The sequence below is a fragment of the Neovison vison genome, chromosome 9 (assembly GCF_020171115.1).
Source record: "Neovison vison isolate M4711 chromosome 9, ASM_NN_V1, whole genome shotgun sequence".
Lineage (NCBI taxonomy): Eukaryota > Metazoa > Chordata > Mammalia > Carnivora > Mustelidae > Neogale > Neogale vison.
This window is the reverse complement of record NC_058099.1, coordinates 64,050,411-64,062,618: the sequence shown is the minus strand read 5'-3', so window position 1 is coordinate 64,062,618 and position 12,208 is coordinate 64,050,411.

Here is a 12,208-nt window from a genome sequence, read left to right as displayed (position 1 = left end):
GTGCGTCGCACAGGAATGCACTCTGTGTAGACTACCAACACCTGGCATAACCAGGGTCTGTCCTTTTGCTCTGGCGTCCAGGTGTACACAGAACACAAGAGCCTTGTTCCAAGACACCTTTCTCAGAGTGGAGCAGCACCCTTGTCCTAGTTGTCCCCTCCTGTACCCTTTAGAAGCCAGGGTTCTGTGTCACCTCAGAGCGAGTCGTTGACACTAGTCTTCCACAAGGGGTGTTCCTCAGAGCGCATACTTTCCAGCATCACTTCTGTTTGCCAACACCAAAGCCACCGTCTCCTCTCTACTCCCGAAGCGGGTATTGCGCCTTCCCCATACCTTCTCCTTCGGAGCGTGTGAACGGGTGAGTCCCTCTCCTTATTGCTCTTTCCATAAGCACAACCATGCTTATCTCTCGAGCAGAAGGAATGTCTGGGCAAAGAGGGTTTCGCTGTATGCGGGTTTCACCCTCCAGACTGTGGAGACTATGCTGAGACAAGCCTGGCTTGGCCACCGAACTGACTTTGATTTCCCAGTGAATGCTGAGCTTTTCCAGAGGTTTTCTGCTTGGGGCGAACAGCACTTTGCTGCTGCATCCACAGCAAAGCTTTAGAAGTTTGCTCTCCTGCATGAGGGAAGAAGAATTGCAAGAGAGTTCCTGCCTCTTGGGCCTTGCATTCCGGGGCACAAGACTCGCGTCCTGGGTTCACAGTGCCTTTTAAATTAGAGCAGACACAGCCACGACCCTGTAGCAGCGTGCGTCGCACAGGAATGCACTCTGTGTAGACTACCAACACCTGGCATAACCAGGGACTTTCCTTTTGCTCTGGCGTTCAGGTGTACACAGAACACAAGAGCCTTGTGCCAAGACTCCTTTCTCAGAGTGGAGCAGCACCCTTGTCCTAGTTGTCCCCTCCTGTACCCTTTAGAAGCCAGGGTTCTGTGTCACCTCAGAGGGAGTCTTTGACAATAGTCTTCCACAAGGGGTGTTCCTCAGAGCGCATAGTTTCCAGCATCACTTCTGTTTGCCAACACCAAAGCCACCGTCTCCTCTCTACTCCCGAAGCGGGTATTGCGCCTTCCTCATACCTTCTCCTTGGGAACGTGTTAACGGGTGAGTCCCTCTCCTTATTGCTCTTTCCATAAGCACAACCATGCTTATCTCTCGAGCAGAAGGAAAGTCTGGGTAAAGAGGGTTTCGCTGTATGCGGGTTTCACCCTCCAGACTGTGGAGACTATGCTGAGACAAGCCTGGCTTGGCCACAGAACTGACACTGATTTCCCAGTGAATGCTGAGCTTTTCCAGAGGTTTTCTGCTTGGGGCGAACAGCACTTTGCTGCTGCATCCACAGCAAAGCTTTAGAAGTTTGCTCTCCTGCATGAGGGAAGAAGACTTGCAAGAGAGTTGCTGCCTCATGGGCCCTGCATTCCGGGGCACAAGACTCGCGTCCTGGGTTCACAGTGCCTTTCAAATGACAGCAGACACAGCCACGACCCTGTAGCAGCGTGCGTCGCACAGGAATGCACTCTGTGTAGACTACCATCACCTGGCATAACCAGGGTCTGTCCTTTTGCTCTGGCGTTCAGGTGTACACAGAACACAAGAGCCTTGTGCCAAGACTCCTTTCTCAGAGTGGAGCAGCACCCTTGTCCTAGTTGTCCCCTCCTTTACCCTTTAGAAGCCAGGGTTCTGTGTCACTTCAGAGGGAGTCGTTGACACTAGTCTTCCACAAGGGGTGTTCCTCAGAGCGCATACTTTCCAGCATCACTTCTGTTTGCCAACACCAAAGCCAAAGTCTCATCTCTACTCCCGAAGCGGTTATTGCGCCTTCCCCATACCTTCTCCTTGGGAGCGTGTGAACGGGTGAGTCCCTCTCCTTATTGCTCTTTCCATAAGCACAACCATGCTTATCTCTCGAGCAGAAGGAAAGTCTGGGTAAAGAGGGTTTCGCTGTATGCGGGTTTCACCCTTCAGACTGTGGAGACTATGCTGAGACAAGCCTGGCTTGGCCACAGAACTGACATTGATTTCCCAGTGAATGCTGAGCTTTTCCAGAGGTTTTCTGCTTGGGGCGAACAGCACTTTGCTGCTGCATCCACAGCAAAGCTTTAGAAGTTTGCTCTCCTGCATGAGGGAAGAAGACTTGCAAGAGAGTTGCTGCCTCTTGGGCCTTGCATTCCGGGGCACAAGACTCGCGTCCTGGGTTCACAGTGCCTTTCAAATGACAGCAGACACAGCCACGACCCTGTAGCAGCATGCGTCGCACAGGAATGCACTCTGTGTAGACTACCAACACCTGGCATAACCAGGGACTGTTCTTTTGCTCTGGCTTTCAGGTGTACACAGAACACAAGAGCCTTGTGCCAAGACTCCTTTCTCAGAGTGGAGCAGCACCCTTGTCCTAGTTGTCCCCTCCTGTACCCTTTAGAAGCCAGGGTTCTGTGTCACCTCAGAGGGAGTCGTTGACACTAGACTTCCACAAGGGGTGTTCCTCAGAGCGCATACTTTCCAGCATCACTTCTGTTTGCCAACACCAAAGCCACCGTCTCCTCTCTACTCCCGAAGCGGGTATTGCGCCTTCCACATAACTTCTCCTTGGGAGCGTGTGAACGGGTGAGTCCCTCTCCTTTTTGCTCTTTCCATAAGCACAACCATGCTTATCTCTCGAGCAAAAGGAATGTCTGGGTAAAGAGGGTTTCGCTGTATGCGGGTTTCACCCTCCATACTGTGGAGACTATGCTGAGACAAGCCTGGCTTGGCCACAGAACTGACATTGATTTCCCAGTGAATGCTGAGCTTTTCCAGAGGTTTTCTGCTTGGGGCGAACAGCACTTTGCTACTGCATCCACAGCAAAGCTTTAGAAGTTTGCTCTCCTGCATGAGGGAAGAAGACTTGCAAGAGAGTTGCTGCCTATTGGGCCTTGCATTCCGGGGCACAAGACTCGCGTCCTGCGTTCACAGTGCCTTTCAAATGACAGCAGACACAGCCACGACCCTGTAGCAGCGTGCGTCGCACAGGAATGCACTCTGTGTAGACTACCAACACGTGGCATAACCAGGATCTGTCCTTTTGCTCTGGCGTTCAGGTGTACACAGAACACAAGAGCCTTGTGCCAAGACACCTTACTCAGAGTGGAGCAGCACCCTTGTCCTTGTTGTCCCCTCCTGTACCCTTTAGAAGCCAAGGTTCGGTGTCACCTCAGAGGGAGTCGTTCACACTAGTCTTCCACAAGGGGTGTTCCTCAGAGTGCATACTTTCCAGCATCACTTCTGTTTGCCAACACCAAAGCCACCGTCTCCTCTCTACTCCCGAAGCGGGTATTGCGCCTTCCCCATACCTTCTCCTTGGGAGCGTGTGAACGGGTGAGTCCCTCTCCTTATTGCTCTTTCCATAAGCACAACCATGCTTATCTCTCGAGCAGAAGGAAAGTCTGGTTAAAGAGGGTTTCGCTGTATGCGGGTTTCACCCTCCAGGCTGTGGAGACTATGCTGAGACAAGCCTGGCTTGGCCACAGAACTGAAATGATTTCCCAGTGAATGCTGAGCTTTTCCAGAGGTTTTCTGCTTGGGGCGAACAGCACTTTTCTGCTGCATCCACAGCAAAGCTTTAGAAGTTTGCTCTCCTGCATGAGGGAAGAAGACTTGCAAGAGAGTTGCTGCCTCTTGGGCCTTGCATTCCGGGGCAGAAGAGACGCGTCCTGGGTTCACAGTGCCTTTCAAATGACAGCAGACACAGCCACGACCCTGTAGCAGCGTGCGTCGCACAAGAATGCACTCTGTGTAGACTACCAACACCTGGCATAACGAGGGTCTGTCCTTTTGCTCTGGCTTTCAGGTGTACACAGAACACAAGAGCCTTGTGCCAAGACACCTTACTCAGGGTGGAGCAGCTCCCTTGTCCTAGTTGTCCCCTCCTGTACCCTTTAGAAACCAGGTTTCTGTGTCACCTCAGAGGGAGTCGTTGACACTAGTCTTCCACAAGGGGTGTTCCTCAGAGCGCATACTTTCCAGCATCACTTCTGTTTGCCAACACCAAAGCCACCGTCTCCTCTCTACTCCCGAAGCGGGTATTGCGCCTTCCTCATACCTTCTCCTTGGGAACGTGTGAACGGGTGAGTCCCTCTCCTTATTGCTCTTTCCATAAGCACAACCATGCTTATCTCTCGAGCAGAAGGAAAGTCTGGGTAAAGAGGGTTTCGCTGTATGCGGGTTTCACCCTCCAGACTGTGGAGACTATGCTGAGACAAGCCTGGCTTGGCCACAGAACTGACACTGATTTCCCAGTGAATGCTGAGCTTTTCCAGAGGTTTTCTGCTTGGGGCGAACAGCACTTTGCTGCTGCATCCACAGCAAAGCTTTAGAAGTTTGCTCTCCTGCATGAGGGAAGAAGACTTGCAAGAGAGTTGCTGCCTCATGGGCCCTGCATTCCGGGGCACAAGACTCGCGTCCTGGGTTCACAGTGCCTTTCAAATTACAGCAGACACAGCCACGACCCTGTAGCAGCGTGCGTCGCACAGGAATGCACTCTGTGTAGACTACCATCACCTGGCATAACCAGGGTCTGTCCTTTTGCTCTGGCGTTCAGGTGTACACAGAACACAAGAGCCTTGTGCCAAGACTCCTTTCTCAGAGTGGAGCAGCACCCTTGTCCTAGTTGTCCCCTCCTTTACCCTTTAGAAGCCAGGGTTCTGTGTCACTTCAGAGGGAGTCGTTGACACTAGTCTTCCACAAGGGGTGTTCCTCAGAGCGCATACTTTCCAGCATCACTTCTGTTTGCCAACACCAAAGCCAAAGTCTCATCTCTACTCCCGAAGCGGTTATTGCGCCTTCCCCATACCTTCTCCTTGGGAGCGTGTGAACGGGTGAGTCCCTCTCCTTATTGCTCTTTCCATAAGCACAACCATGCTTATCTCTCGAGCAGAAGGAAAGTCTGGGTAAAGAGGGTTTCGCTGTATGCGGGTTTCACCCTTCAGACTGTGGAGACTATGCTGAGACAAGCCTGGCTTGGCCACAGAACTGACATTGATTTCCCAGTGAATGCTGAGCTTTTCCAGAGGTTTTCTGCTTGGGGCGAACAGCACTTTGCTGCTGCATCCACAGCAAAGCTTTAGAAGTTTGCTCTCCTGCATGAGGGAAGAAGACTTGCAAGAGAGTTGCTGCCTCTTGGGCCTTCCATTCCGGGGCACAAGACTCGCGTCCTGGGTTCACAGTGCCTTTCTAATGACAGCAGACACTGCCACGACCCTGTTGCAGCCTGCGTCTCACAGGAATGCACTCTGTGTAGACTACCAACACCTGGCATAACCAGGGTCTGTCCTTTTGCTCTGGCGTTCAGGTGTACACAGAACACAAGAGCCTTGTGCCAAGACACCTTTCTCAGAGTGGAGCAGCACCCTTGTCCTAGTTGTCCCCTCCTGTACCCTTTAGAAGCCAGGGTTCTGTGTCACCTCAGAGCGAGTCGTTGACACTAGTCTTCCACAAGGGGTGTTCCTCAGAGCGCATACATTCCAGCATCACTTCTGTTTGCCAACACCAAAGCCACCGTCTCCTCTCTACTCCCGAAGCGGGTATTGCGCCTTCCTCATACATTCTCCTTGGGAACGTGTGAATGGGTGTGTCCCTCTCCTTATAGCCCTTTCCATAAGCACAACCATGCTTATCTCTCGAGCAGAAGGAAAGTCTGGGTAAAGAGGGTTTCGCTGTATGCGGGTTTCACCCTCCAGACTGTGGAGACTATGCTGAGACAAGCCTGGCTTGGCCACAGAACTTACTTTGATTTCCCAGTGAATGCTGAGCTTTTCCAGAGGTTTTCTGCTTGGGGCGAACAGCACTTTGCTGCTGCATCCACAGCAAAGCTTTAGAAGTTTGCTCTCCTGCATGAGGGAAGGAGACTTGCAAGAGAGTTGCTGCCTCTTGGGCCCTGCATTCCGGGGCACAAGACTCGCGTCCTGGGTTCACAGTGCCTTTCAAATGACAGCAGACACAGCCACGACCCTGTAGCAGAGTGCGTCACACAGGAATGCACTCTGTGTATACTACCAACACCTGGCATAACCAGGGTCTGTCCTTTTGCTCTAGCGTTCCGGTGTACACAGAACACAAGAGCCTTGTGCCAAGGCTCCTTTCTCAGAGTGGAGCAGCACCCTTGTCCTAGTTGTCCCGTCATGTACCCTTAAGAATCCAGGGTTCTGTGTCACCTCAGAGGGAGTCGATGACACTAGTTTTCCCCTAAGGGGTGTTCCTCAGAGCGCATACTTTCCAGCATCACTTCTGTTTGCCAACACCAAAGCCAACGTCTCCTCTCTTCTCCCGAAGCGGGTATTGCGCCTTCCCCATACCTTCTCCTTGGGAGCGTGTGAACGGGTGAGTCCCTCTCCTTATTGCTCTTTCCATAAGCACAACCATGCTTATCTCTCGAGCAGAAGGAAAGTCTGGGTAAAGAGGGTTTCGCTGTATGCGGGTTTCACCCTCCAGACTGTGGAGACTATGCTGAGACAAGCCTGGCTTGGCCACAGAACTGACACTGATTTCCCAGTGAATGCTGAGCTTTTCCAGAGGTTTTCTGCTTGGGGCGAACAGCACTTTGCTGCTGCATCCACAGCAAAGCTTTAGAAGTTTGCTCTCCTGCATGAGGGAAGAAGACTTGCAAGAGAGTTGCTGCCTCATGGGCCCTGCATTCCGGGGCACAAGACTCGCGTCCTGGGTTCACAGTGCCTTTCAAATGACAGCAGACACAGCCACGACCCTGTAGCAGCGTGCGTCGCACAGGAATGCACTCTGTGTAGACTACCATCACCTGGCATAACCAGGGTCTGTCCTTTTGCTCTGGCGTTCAGGTGTACACAGAACACAAGAGCCTTGTGCCAAGACTCCTTTCTCAGAGTGGAGCAGCACCCTTGTCCTAGTTGTCCCCTCCTTTACCCTTTAGAAGCCAGGGTTCTGTGTCACTTCAGAGGGAGTCGTTGACACTAGTCTTCCACAAGGGGTGTTCCTCAGAGCGCATACTTTCCAGCATCACTTCTGTTTGCCAACACCAAAGCCAAAGTCTCATCTCTACTCCCGAAGCGGTTATTGCGCCTTCCCCATACCTTCTCCTTGGGAGCGTGTGAACGGGTGAGTCCCTCTCCTTATTGCTCTTTCCATAAGCACAACCATGCTTATCTCTCGAGCAGAAGGAAAGTCTGGGTAAAGAGGGTTTCGCTGTATGCGGGTTTCACCCTTCAGACTGTGGAGACTATGCTGAGACAAGCCTGGCTTGGCCACAGAACTGACATTGATTTCCCAGTGAATGCTGAGCTTTTCCAGAGGTTTTCTGCTTGGGGCGAACAGCACTTTGCTGCTGCATCCACAGCAAAGCTTTAGAAGTTTGCTCTCCTGCATGAGGGAAGAAGACTTGCAAGAGAGTTGCTGCCTCTTGGGCCTTGCATTCCGGGGCACAAGACTCGCGTCCTGAGTTCACAGTGCCTTTCAAATGACAGCAGACACAGCCAGGACCCTGTAGCAGCATGCGTCGCACAGGAATGCACTCTGTGTAGACTACCAACACCTGGCATAACCAGGGACTGTTCTTTTGCTCTGGCTTTCAGGTGTACACAGAACACAAGAGCCTTGTGCCAAGACTCCTTTCTCAGAGTGGAGCAGCACCCTTGTCCTAGTTGTCCCCTCCTGTACCCTTTAGAAGCCAGGGTTCTGTGTCACCTCAGAGGGAGTCGTTGACACTAGACTTCCACAAGGGGTGTTCCTCAGAGCGCATACTTTCCAGCATCACTTCTGTTTGCCAACACCAAAGCCACCGTCTCCTCTCTACTCCCGAAGCGGGTATTGCGCCTTCCACATAACTTCTCCTTGGGAGCGTGTGAACGGGTGAGTCCCTCTCCTTTTTGCTCTTTCCATAAGCACAACCATGCTTATCTCTCGAGCAAAAGGAATGTCTGGGTAAAGAGGGTTTCGCTGTATGCGGGTTTCACCCTCCATACTGTGGAGACTATGCTGAGACAAGCCTGGCTTGGCCACAGAACTGACATTGATTTCCCAGTGAATGCTGAGCTTTTCCAGAGGTTTTCTGCTTGGGGCGAACAGCACTTTGCTGCTGCATCCACAGCAAAGCTTTAGAAGTTTGCTCTCCTGCATGAGGGAAGAAGACTTGCAAGAGAGTTGCTGCCTCTTGGGCCTTCCATTCCGGGGCACAAGACTCGCGTCCTGGGTTCACAGTGCCTTTCTAATGACAGCAGACACTGCCACGACCCTGTTGCAGCCTGCGTCTCACAGGAATGCACTCTGTGTAGACTTCCAACACCTGGCATAACCAGGGTCTGTCCTTTTGCTCTGGCGTTCAGGTGTACACAGAACACAAGAGCCTTGTGCCAAGACACCTTTCTCAGAGTGGAGCAGCACCCTTGTCCTAGTTGTCCCCTCCTTTACCCTTTAGAAGCCAGGGTTCTGTGTCACCTCAGAGCGAGTCGTTGACACTAGTCTTCCACAAGGGGTGTTCCTCAGAGCGCATACATTCCAGCATCACTTCTGTTTGCCAACACCAAAGCCACCGTCTCCTCTCTACTCCCGAAGCGGGTATTGCGCCTTCCTCATACATTCTCCTTGGGAACGTGTGAATGGGTGTGTCCCTCTCCTTATAGCCCTTTCCATAAGCACAACCATGCTTATCTCTCGAGCAGAAGGAAAGTCTGGGTAAAGAGGGTTTCGCTGTATGCGGGTTTCACCCTCCAGACTGTGGAGACTATGCTGAGACAAGCCTGGCTTGGCCACAGAACTTACTTTGATTTCCCAGTGAATGCTGAGCTTTTCCAGAGGTTTTCTGCTTGGGGCGAACAGCACTTTGCTGCTGCATCCACAGCAAAGCTTTAGAAGTTTGCTCTCCTGCATGAGGGAAGGAGACTTGCAAGAGAGTTGCTGCCTCTTGGGCCCTGCATTCCGGGGCACAAGACTCGCGTCCTGGGTTCACAGTGCCTTTCAAATGACAGCAGACACAGCCACGACCCTGTAGCAGAGTGCGTCACACAGGAATGCACTCTGTGTATACTACCAACACCTGGCATAACCAGGGTCTGTCCTTTTGCTCTAGCGTTCCGGTGTACACAGAACACAAGAGCCTTGTGCCAAGGCTCCTTTCTCAGAGTGGAGCAGCACCCTTGTCCTAGTTGTCCCGTCATGTACCCTTAAGAATCCAGGGTTCTGTGTCACCTCAGAGGGAGTCGATGACACTAGTTTTCCCCTAAGGGGTGTTCCTCAGAGCGCATACTTTCCAGCATCACTTCTGTTTGCCAACACCAAAGCCAACGTCTCCTCTCTTCTCCCGAAGCGGGTATTGCGCCTTCCCCATACCTTCTCCTTGGGAGCGTGTGAACGGGTGAGTCCCTCTCCTTATTGCTCTTTCCATAAGCACAACCATGCTTATCTCTCGAGCAGAAGGAAAGTCTGGGTAAAGAGGGTTTCGCTGTATGCGGGTTTCACCCTCCAGACTGTGGAGACTATGCTGAGACAAGCCTGGCTTGGCCACAGAACTGACATTGATTTCCCGGTGAACGCTGAGCTTTTCCGGAGGTTTTCTGCTTGGGGCGAACAGCACTTTGCTGCTGCATCCACAGCAAAGCTTTAGAAGTTTGCTCTCCTGCATGAGGGAAGAAGACTTGCAAGAGAGTTGCTGCCTTTTGGGCCTTGCATTCCGGGGCACAAGACTCGCGTCCTGGGTTCACAGTGCCTTTCAAATGACAGCAGACACAGCCACGACCCTGTAGCAGCGTGCGTCGCACAGGAATGCACTCTGTGTAGACTACCAACACCTGGCATAACCAGGGACTGTTCTTTTGCTCTGGCGTTCAGGTGTACACAGAACACAAGAGCCTTGTGCCTAGACTCCTTTCTCAGAGTGGAGCAGCACCCTTGTCCTAGTTGTCCCTTCCTGTACCCTTAAAAATCCAGGGTTCTGTGTCACCTCAGAGGGAGTCGATGACACTAGTCTTCCAAAGGGGTGTTCCTCAGAGCGCATACGTTCCAGCATCACTTGTGTTTGCCAACACCAAAGCCAACGTCTTCTCTCTACTCCCGAAGCGGGTATTGCGCCTTCCCCATACCTTCTCCTTGGGAGCGTGTGAACGGATGAGTCCCTCTCCTTATTGCTCTTTCCATAAGCATAACCATGCTTATCTCTCGAGCAGAAGGAAAGTCTGGGTAAAGAGGGTTTCGCTGTATGCGGGTTTCACCCTCCAGACTGTGGAGACTATGCTGAGACAAGCCTGGCTTGGCCACAGCACTGACATTGATTTCCCAGTGAATGCTGAGGTTTTCCAGAGGTTTTCTGCTTGGGGCGAACAGCACTTTGCTGCTGCATCCACAGCAAAGCTTTAGAAGTTTGCTCTCCTGCATGAGGGAAGAAGACTTGCAAGAGATTTGCTGCCTCTTGGGCCTTCCATTCCGGGGCACAAGACTCACGTCCTGGGTTCACAGTGCCTTTCTAATGACAGCAGACACAGCCACGACCCTGTTGCAGCGTGCGTCGCACAGGAATGCACTCTGTGTAGACTACCAACACCTGGCATAACCAGGGTCTGTCCTTTTGCTCTGGCGTTCAGGTGTACACAGAACACAAGAGCCTTGTTCCAAGACACCTTTCTCAGAGTGGAGCAGCACCCTTGTCCTAGTTGTCCCCTCCTGTACCCTTTAGAAGCCAGGGTTCTGTGTCACCTCAGAGGGAGTCGTTGACAATAGTCTTCCACAAGGGGTGTTCCTCAGAGCGCATACTTTCCAGCATCACTTCTGTTTGCCAACACCAAAGCCACCGTCTCCTCTCTACTCCCGAAGCGGGTATTGCGCCTTCCTCATACATTCTCCTTGGGAACGTGTGAACGGGTGAGTCCCTCTCCTTATAGCCCTTTCCATAAGCACAACCATGCTTATCTCTCGAGCAGAAGGAAAGTCTGGGTAAAGAGGGTTTCGCTGTATGCGGGTTTCACCCTCCAGACTGTGGAGACTATGCTGAGACAAGCCTGGCTTGGCCACAGAACTGACTTTGATTTCCCAGTGAATGCTGAGCTTTTCCAGAGGTTTTCTGCTTGGGGCGAACAGCACTTTGCTGCTGTATCTACAGCAAAGCTTTAGAAGTTTGCTCTCCTGCATGAGGGAAGAAGACTTGCAAGAGAGTTGCTGCCTCTTGGGCCTTCCATTCCGGGGCACAAGACTCGCGTCCTGCGATCACAGTGCCTTTCAAATGAAAGCAGACCCAGCCACGATCCTGTAGCAGCATGCGTCGCACAGGAATGCACTCTGTGTAGACTACCAACACGTGGCATAACCAGGGTCTGTCCTTTTGCTCTGGCGTTCAGGTGTACACAAAACACAAGAGCCTTGTGCCAAGACTCCTTTCTCAGAGTGGAGCAGCACCCTTGTCCTAGTTGTCCCCTCCTGTACCCTTTAGAAGCCAGGGTTCTGTGTCACCTCAGAGGGAGTCGTTGACACTAGTCTTCCACAAGGGGTGTTCCTCAGAGCGCATAATTTCCAGCATCAATTCTGTTTGCCAACACCAAAGCCACCGTCTCCTCTCTACTCCCGAAGCAGGTATTGCGCCTTCCCCATACCTTCTCCTTGGGAGCGTATGAACGGGTGAGTCCCTCTCCTTATTGCCCTTTCCATAAGCACAACCATGATTGTCTCAGGAGCAGAAGGAAAGTCGGGGTAAAGAGGGTTTCGCTGTATGCGGGTTTCACCCTCCAGACTGTGGAGACTATGCTGAGACAAGCCTGGCTTGGCCACAGAACTGACATTGATTTCCCAGTGAATGCTGAGCTTTTCCAGAGGTTTTCTGCTTGGGGCGAAAAGCACTTTGCAGCTGCATCCACAGCAAAGCTTTAGAAGTTTGCTCTCCTGCATGAGGGAAGAAGACTTGCAAGAGAGTTGCTGCCTCTTGGGCTTTGCATTCCGGGGCACAAGACTCACGTCCTGGGTTCACAGTGCCTTTCAAATGAGAGCAGACACAGCCACGACACTGTAGCAGCGTGCGTCGCACAGGAATGCACTCTGTGTAGACTACCAACACCTGGCATAACCAGGGTCTGTCCTTTTGCTCTGGCGTTCAGGTGTACACAGAACACAAGAGCCTTGTGCCTAGACTCCTTTCTCAGAGTGGAGCAGCACCCTTGTCCTAGTTGTCCCGTCCTGTACCCTTAAGAAGCCAGGGTTCTGTGTCACCTCAGAGGGAGTCGA